Source organism: Panthera uncia, chromosome E3, assembly GCF_023721935.1.
Source record: "Panthera uncia isolate 11264 chromosome E3, Puncia_PCG_1.0, whole genome shotgun sequence".
NCBI lineage: Eukaryota > Metazoa > Chordata > Mammalia > Carnivora > Felidae > Panthera > Panthera uncia.
This window is the reverse complement of record NC_064815.1, coordinates 9,009,570-9,018,310: the sequence shown is the minus strand read 5'-3', so window position 1 is coordinate 9,018,310 and position 8,741 is coordinate 9,009,570. Positions and strand designations below refer to the sequence as shown.

Here is an 8,741-nt window from a genome sequence, read left to right as displayed (position 1 = left end):
TACATGGACAGTACATCCTGAGGTGACAAGAAGTGTTTGTTGTATTACAGGGATTATTTTAAATGGGGCAGAAACCGCTCCTGTCAGCACACATGGAATCTTGAACTTGGTACAGTGCCTTGCACAGTGAAGGCCCTCAAGAAACCTATTTTTTTGGCTGTCCCGAATTGTCTATTAGGTCATTATTTTACAAACATTACTTATATTAGCAGGGATGGTGGAGCTGGAGAGTACTGCGTCTTCTCCATGGCCTCTGCGAGAAACCAGTAGTGTGGTGGGACTTGTGACCCTTTCCACGGCCACGGCTCTTGAGGCCTGCGGCTTGCCGTCAGTCCTCCCAGCTCCCTGTGCTTGTGGGCTGGTTTGGTGATCCACTGGGAGTCAGGATTTCCTCTGATCACTTTACAGAACGGATCAGTGAGGATAACAATTTCATGGAATCTTCACCAACCCGGTAAAAGGACTCCGGACTCTCAGAGCCCCACGTTGGCATCCGGCTTGTACCTCGGCAACAGAATGAAGGCTTCAGGCAAACTTGAGCTGGTTAACCCCATGATGGACGGGCTTGCCATAGGTCACACTCTTAGGAACTGGGCCATCACGCTGCACAGAGATCTGATACATGACATGACCTTGCTTGGCCTTGTACCCCAGTCTGCGCGCTTTTACCGGGTTGTGTTGTGGCGGGGGGGGGGGCGGTGGGCAAGGAGAGCAGAGCTGGCAATACTGCCTGCAGCACAGCCTGAGAAGAAAGCGCATTACGCCCGACTGCTTCTTCCTCTGTATCTCCTGGATGTGCTTCTAAGCACCCATTTTGGGCTTATCCTGGAGCTGATGGCTTATCCTTCCACCAGAAGGAAAGCAAGAAATATTTTTTGAGGGGCGCCTGGGTGGCTCAGTTGGTTAAGTGACTTCGGCTCAGGTCATGATCTCACGATTCGTGCGTTCAAGCCCCGCATCGCTAGCAGCACGGAGACTGGGACTCTCACTCTAGACTCTCTCTCTGCCCCTTACCCACTTGTGCTTTCTCTCTCTCAAAATAAATGAATAAACTTAAAATTTTTTAAATATATATTTTTTATTTTTTTAATTTTAGTTTTTATTTATATTTTAAAATATAATTTACTGTCCAAGTTAGCTACCATGCAGTGTATACAGTGTGCTCTTGGTTTCGGGGGTGGAGTCCTGTGATTCATCGCTTACGTACAATACCCAGTGCTCATCCCAACAGGTGCCCTCAATGCCCTCACCCATTTTCCCCTCTCCCCTGCACCTACCCCCCTTCAACCCTCAGTTTGTTCTCTGTATTTAAGAGTCTCTTATGGGGGCGCCTGGGTGGCGCAGTCGGTTAAGCGTCCGACTTCAGCCAGGTCACGATCTCGCGGTCCGTGAGTTCGAGCCCCGCGTCGGGCTCTGGGCTGATGGCTCGGAGCCTGGAGCCTGTTTCCGATTCTGTGTCTCCCTCTCTCTCTGCCCCTCCCCTGTTCATGCTCTGTCTCTCTCTGTCCCAAAAATAAATAAAAAACGTTGAAAAAAAAAAAAAAAGAGTCTCTTATGAGTTTTCCTCCCTCTCTGTTTGAAACTATTTTTTCCCCTTCCCTTCCCCCATGGTCTTCTGTTAGGTTTCTCAGGTTCCACATATGAGTGAAAACATGATGTCTGTCTTTCTCTGACTGACTTATTTCAGTTAGCATAATACCCTCCAGTTCCACCCACATTGTTGCAAATGGCAGGATTTCATTCTTTCTCACCACCAACTAATATTCTCTTGTATACATAAAACACATCTTTATCCATATATCCGTTGATGGACTTTTGGGCTCTTTCTGTGATTTGCCTGTTGTTGAAAGCACTGCTATAAACTTTGGGCTACATGTTCCCCTATGCATCAGCGCTCCTGTATCCCTTGGGTAAATTCCTAGCAGGGCTATTGCTGGGTCATAGGTAGTTCTATTTTTAATTTTTTGAGGAACCTCCACACTGTTTTCCAGAGTGGCGGCACCAGTTTGCATTTCCACCAACAGTGCAAAAGAGTTCCCCTTTCTCCACATCCTCACCAACATCTGTTGTTTCCTGAGTTGTTAATTTTAGCCACTCTGACCGGTGTGAGGTGGTATCTCAGTGTGGCCTAATGATGAGTGATGTTGATCATCTTTTCCTGTGTCTGTTGACTATCTGGATGTCTTCTTTGGAAAAATGTCTTCTCATGTCTTCTGCCCATTTCTTCACTGGTTATTTGTTTTTCGGGTGTTGAGTTTGGTAAGTTCTTTATAGATTTTGGATACTAACCCTTTATCTGATATGTCATTTGCAAATATCTTCTCCATTCCACCGGTTGCCTTTTGGTTTTGTTGTTTCCTTTGCAGTACAGAAGGTTTTTATCTTGATGAGGTCTCAATACTTGATTTTTGCTTTTATTTCCCTTGCCGTCAGAGACGTGTCAAGTAAGAAGTCGCTGCGGCTGAGGTCAAAGAGGTTATTGCTTGTTTTCTCCTCTAGGGTTTTGATGGCTTCCTGTCTCACATTTAGGTCTTTCATCTATTTTCAGTTTATTTTTGTGTATGGTGTAAGGAAGTGGTCCAGGTTAATTTTTCTTGCTGTTGTTGTCCAAGTCTCCCAGCACCGTTTGCTAAAAAGACTGTCTTTTTTTCCATTAAATATTCTTTCCTGCTTTGTGAAAGATTAGTTGGCCATATATTTGTGGGTCCAATTCTGGGTTCTCTGTTCTATTCCATTGACCTATGTGTCTGTTTTTGTGCCAACACCATACTGTCTTAATGATTACAGCTTTGTAGTAGAGGCTAATGTCTGGGATTGTGATCCCTCCCGCTTTGGTTTTCTTTTTCAACATTACTTTGGCTATTCAGGGTCTTTTGTGGTTCCATATAAATTTTAGGATTGTTTGTTCTAGCTTGGAGAGGAATGCTGGTGCAATTTTGATTGGGATTGCATTGAATGTGTAGATAGCTTTGGGTAGTATTGACATTTTAACAATATTTGTTCTTCCAACCCATGAGCATGAAATGTTTTACCATATTTTTGTGTCTTCTTCAATTTCTTTCATAAGTTTTCAGCATACAGATCTTTTACATTTTTGGTTAGGTTTATTCCTAGGTATTTTATGGTTCTCCATGCAATTGTAAATGGGATCTATTTCTTGATTTCTCTTTCCGTTGCTTCATTATTGGTGTATAGAAATGGAACTGATAAGGACTATTTTTTTGAATAAGCAAATTCTATTATATTGTGTAAGATCTTTTTAACAGCCAGCGTTTCTTTTTTTCTCCTTTGTGGAGGGGAACATGAGCAATGGCATAGAAGAAAAATGAACCCAAAGTCTTGAATCACCAGCCAACATTTTCTTCTTTCCTTCCTGCACTAAAGAGAAAGGCCTCTTTTGGGGCTGTGAGGATGGGAATGTGTTTAGAACAAGTGTATACATGTGTGGTGACACTGAGGAGTGGTGCCTGATGTGTTCTGTCTGGCTGTTAAAGTAACAACATGGGCCAGTTTGAATGGGGCTGCACGTCGGTATCCTCTTAGCAAAGAGTACAGTATGGCACAGGGAGAACTGTGGAGAGCCCCTGGGGGCGCGCAGCATCAGCCAAGCAGGTGGTGGTGTGGGCAGGGGTGTGGGTGCCCAGGGAGAGGAAGTCTGTGCCCACCTGTGCTTCCAGCAGATTGCTCTCAAAGCAGAGAGAAGATGTAGTGTCCCCACTTCCTGAGGCATCCAAAGGGCAGGCTTGTAGAATGTAATTAGCTGCTATCTGAGTGGGAATGTTGGGGAGGGCAGGACTTGACAGCCTGACAGTGGGACGGACCTGTGGGGGAACAGCTTAGCCTTTTTACCTTCAAGCTTTGGTTCTCTTGTCTGTGAAAAGGCATGATGATGATGATAGCCATACTTGTACTCTACGTACTCTGTTCCAGACACTGTTTGTGTAGTAACTCATCTAATTTTCATGTCGTATTATGGGGTAGGTACTATTATTATACACAGTTTTTTTCTTTCAAGTTTTTAAAAAAATGATTATTTATTTTGAGAGAGAGAGAGAAAGCGTGTGTGCATGTGAGCCGTGGAGGGGCAGAGAGGGAGAGAGAGAACCCCAAGCAGGTCCAAGATGTCAGCATAGAACCCAACGGGGGGCTCGATCCTGTAAACCTTGAGACCATGACCTGAGCCGAAATCCTGATGCTTAACCGACTGAGCCACTCAGGCACCCCTTGTTTCAAGTTTGTATTTAAATTCCAGTCCGTTAACATATAGGATAATATTTGTTTCAGGTATTACACACATTTTATAGGTGGAGGCACAGAAAAGGCAAGACACTTGGTCATCCAGTTAGTATTTGGTGGAGGCTGATACAGAGCTTGGCAACTATCTTCACCACCACACTGGCTTCATGGGCTCATTGTAAGGGTAAAACGAGTGGACATAGGAAGTGCTTAGTATAGGGTCTGGAACAGATGAGTGTTCAGAAAATCCTAACAGTTGTTAGTATCAGAATCAGAACCCAAACATACACGTGAGGCTTTCTCCAGCTCTCATGCCCACCACTTCTAAAGGAGAGTGGGGAAAGCCATGTTTTGCAACTACCTGTTGAACTGGAGGATCTTAGAACAAACACGAACATCTTTGTTCTTGTGAAGGGAGCATTTGCTCAAGCCTTTCCTCATTCCGCCCCAGCCCCAATTGGGCGAGTTGACCTTACCCTCTGCCCCTCAGTCCCTGTGTTTCGTCCCCACTGGAGCACTGATTATACATTTGTGTAAGTGCCTGGTCAAGAGCCAGGCTCTTCTGTTAGCCCTTAAAGGATCTGAGAGGTTCACAGGAGAACACACAGGATATGTAGCTGGTTCTCTGCACATGATTCCAAGGGGCTCTCCAGTAGAGACTGGGAAATGTGGGCAGCCCCCTCCTCAACCCACTCTGGAAGTCTGCTTGTTAGAGCAAAATCCAGATGTCAGAGATTTTGATTTTCTTTGTTTCTTTCCCATGAAATAGAATGTGGGTCTGCCGTTGGAGGAAAGAATCTAGTGATTCATATTTTCTGCTTATTTGGATCCTGGCTGAGTGGGAATTTGCATTACTGAATGTCTGGCTTTTTCCCTGGGAATCAAAATAAGTTTCCTATTCACTTATTAAGCAAATTTCACAGCTAAATAATCCTCTTATTTTTACAAGTGGGATTTTCCTTGGTGGAGGGTGTCTGGATTCTCTCAGTAGTTGATCCCTGTCACGTCTTCCCTTTCCACTGTCCTTGTTTGTCTGTGCAGGCCGTTAAGTTTTCATTCTTGGATTAGGAGCCTCTAAATGGCAGTTTGGGAGCCTTTGACCTTGCAAACCAGGGGTGAATTCTTGAATTCTATCCACCAACTGTGGGATGAGAGTTTAGGCCTCCTCTTTGTTCTTCCATTTATCAGCTTTGGACAAGGTCAGATAAGCCACATCTTTAGCAGAGCTTAGTTGGGCCTGGAGTCAGTGAACAAAAAATATGAAGGGAACAGAGCAGTGTGTATAGTCCAGTGTGCTCTGCCTGGGCTAATCAGGAAAAACAAGCAAACAAACAAGAAACCTCTGCTGCCTTTGAGATGGAGTTTAAACCAGGCTCGTTGAAAGGCCATGTCTGGGAAGCCCACAGATTAGGTTCATTTAATTCTCTTTCCATTCTGTCCCATGAGAATGTAGGCTTCTTGAGGGCAACTCAGCCAGCTATCCTTCTTTTCCTTCATTTCTCCTCTTATGCCATCATCTATGCAACGTGATCATTTGATATATGCTCCTGAGGCCCTGACAGTCACTGTTCTCTTCTGCTCTTTGTTTCCATGAGTTTGACTTTTTTTTTTTTTTTTTTTTTTTTTTGGTTTCACATATAAGTGATACCATACAGAGTTTATCTTTCTCTGTCTGGCTTACCACAATGCTCTCCAGGTTCATGCGTACTCTTGCGTATGATAGCATTTTCTTCTTTTTAATGGCTAAATTGTATTCCATTATTTATATATACATATTGCATTTTTAAAATCCATTCATCCGTTGATGGACACTTATGTTGTTTCCGTATCTTGGCTATTGTGAATAATGGTGCAGTGAATGTGGGAGAGTAGATACCTTTTCCAGATAATGATTTCCGTTCCTTTGGATATATAGCCAGAAGTGGAATTGCTAGATCATATGAGTTCTACTTTTAATTTTTTGAGAAACCTCCATACCATTTTCCATAATGATTGTACTAGTTTAAGTGTTGCTAATAGTGTACAAGGTTACACTTTCCTCCATGTCCTCACCAACATTTGTCCTCTTTTCTGTTTTTTTTTAACTTGTTTTATTTTTTATTTTTTAAAATTTACATCCAAATTAGTTAGCATTAGTGCAACAATGATTTCAGGAGTAGATTCCTTAGTGCCCCTGACCCATCTAGCCCATTCCTCCTCCCAAAACCCCTCCCATAACCCTCAATTTTGTCTCCATATTTATGAGTCTCTTCTGTTTTGTACCCCTCCCTGTTTTTATATTATTTTTGTTTCCCTTCCCTTACGTTCATCTCTTTTGTCTCTTAAAGTCCTCATATGAGTGAAGTCATACGATTTTTGTCTTTCTCTGACTCATTTCACTTAGCATAATACCCTCCAGTTCCATCCACATAGCTGCAAATGGCAAGATTTCATTCTTTTTGATTGCTGAATAATACTCCATTGTATATATATACCACATCTTCTTTATCCATTCATCCATTGAAGGACATTTAGGCTCTTTCCATACTTTGGCTATTGTTGATAGTGCTGCTATAAACATGGGGGTGTATGTGTCCTTTCGAAACAGCACACCTGTATTCCGTGGATAAATGCCTAGTAGTGCCATTGCTGGGTCGTAGGGTAGTTCTATTTTTAGTTTTTTGAGGAAGCTCCATACTGTTTTCTAGAGTGGCTGCACCAGCTTGCATTCTCATTCTTTTCTCTTTTTGATAACAGCAGCCATTCTGACAGGTGTGAGGTGATATCTCAGTGTGATTTTGATTTGCATTTCCCTGGTGATGAGTGAATGTGATATTGAACACATTTTCGCATACCTGTTGGCTATTTGTATGTCTCCTTTGAAAACTGTCTATGTAGAAAAAAATGTCTATATAGATCCTTTGCCCATTTTAAAATTAGATTGTTTTTTTTTTTCTATTGAGTTTATGAGCTCCTTATATATTTTAGATGTTAACCCCTTATCAGATAGAATAGTTTGTGAATTTTTCTCCCATTCTTTAGATTGCCTTTTCATTTGTTGATTGTTTCCTTTGCTGTGCAGAAGCTGTTTAGTTAGATGTAGTCCTGCTTGTTTGTTTTGCTTTTTTTGCTTATGTCTTTGGTGTCATAGCCAAGAAAATCACTGCCAAGACTAATGTCACGGAGATTTTTTGGTATGTTTTCATCAAGGAGTTTAACAGTTTTAGGGCTTACATTTAAGTCTTTAAATCATTTCAAGTCAATTTTTGTGAGTAAAGAGTCCAGTTTCATTCTTCTGCATGTAGCTACCCAGTTTTCCCCAAACCCTCTCCCATTGTGTGTTCTTGGGCACCATTGTCAAAGATTAGTTGACTGTATATGTGGACTCTTTATTCTTTTCCATTGATCTTGTGTTTGTTTTAATGCCAGTACCATTCTATTTTGATAGTTTTGCATTAGAGTTTGAAATTGGGAAGTGTGATGCCTCCAGCTTTGTTATTTTTCAAGATTGCTTTAGCTATTCAGGATCTTCTGTGGTTCTCTACACATTTTTGAATTCTTTTTTTTTTTTTTTTTCTGTGAAAAGCATCTTTGGAGTTTTGATAGAGATTTCATCAAATGTTTAGACTGCTTTGGGTAGTATGGACATTTTTTTTTTTGATATTTTGACAATATTAAATCTTCCAATCCATGAGCATGGGATACCTTTCCATTTATTTGTGACTTCTTCACTTTCTTTCATTATTGTCTTATAATTTTCCGTGTCACTGGTCTTTCACCTCCTTGGTGGAATATATTCCTGAGTATGTTATTATTTTGCTGCTATTGTAAATGAGATTGCTTTCTTAATTTCTCTTTCAAATAGTTTGTTGTTAGGGTATAGAATGCAATTGATTTTTGTATATTGATTTTATATCCTGTAATTTTTACTGAATTCATTTATTCTAACAGGTTTTTGGTGAGTTTTTAGGGTTATCTATATATTATATCATGTTATCTGCAGACAGAGACAATTTTTTTTGTTTCTGATTTGGATGACTTTTATTTCTTCTTGTCTAATTGCTCTGGCTGCAACTTCCAGTACTATATTGAATAGGAGTCATGAGAGTGGCATCCTTGTTTCATTCCTAACCTTAGAGGAAAAGCTTTTGAGTATGATATTAGCTGTAGACTTGTCATATATAGCCTTTATTATGTTGAGGTACATTTCTTCTATACCCAATCTGTTGAGAGTTTTTATCCTGAAAGAATGCTGAATGCTTTTAATACATCTATTGACGTGATCATATGATTTTTTTTCTTCATTCTGTTAATGTGGTATATCTCATTTATTAACCTGTGTGTGTTGAACCATCCTTGCAGGCTAGGGATGCATCTACTTGATCGTAGTGTATGATCCTTGTAATGTGCTGTTGAATTTGATTTGCTTATATTTCAATGAGGATTTTTGCATCTATTCTTATCAGGGATATTGGTGTGTGATTTTCTTTTCTTGTGGTGTCCTTGTCTGGTTTTGGTATCAGGGT

At 41.1% G+C, this 8,741-nt stretch overlaps 1 pseudogene; it reads right to left on the bottom strand.

Annotated features, from left to right (window-relative positions):
* Positions 1–205: 205 nt before the first annotated feature.
* On the bottom strand, positions 206–813 carry LOC125928636 (60S ribosomal protein L15-like; annotated as a pseudogene).
* Positions 814–8,741: the final 7,928 nt, after the last annotated feature.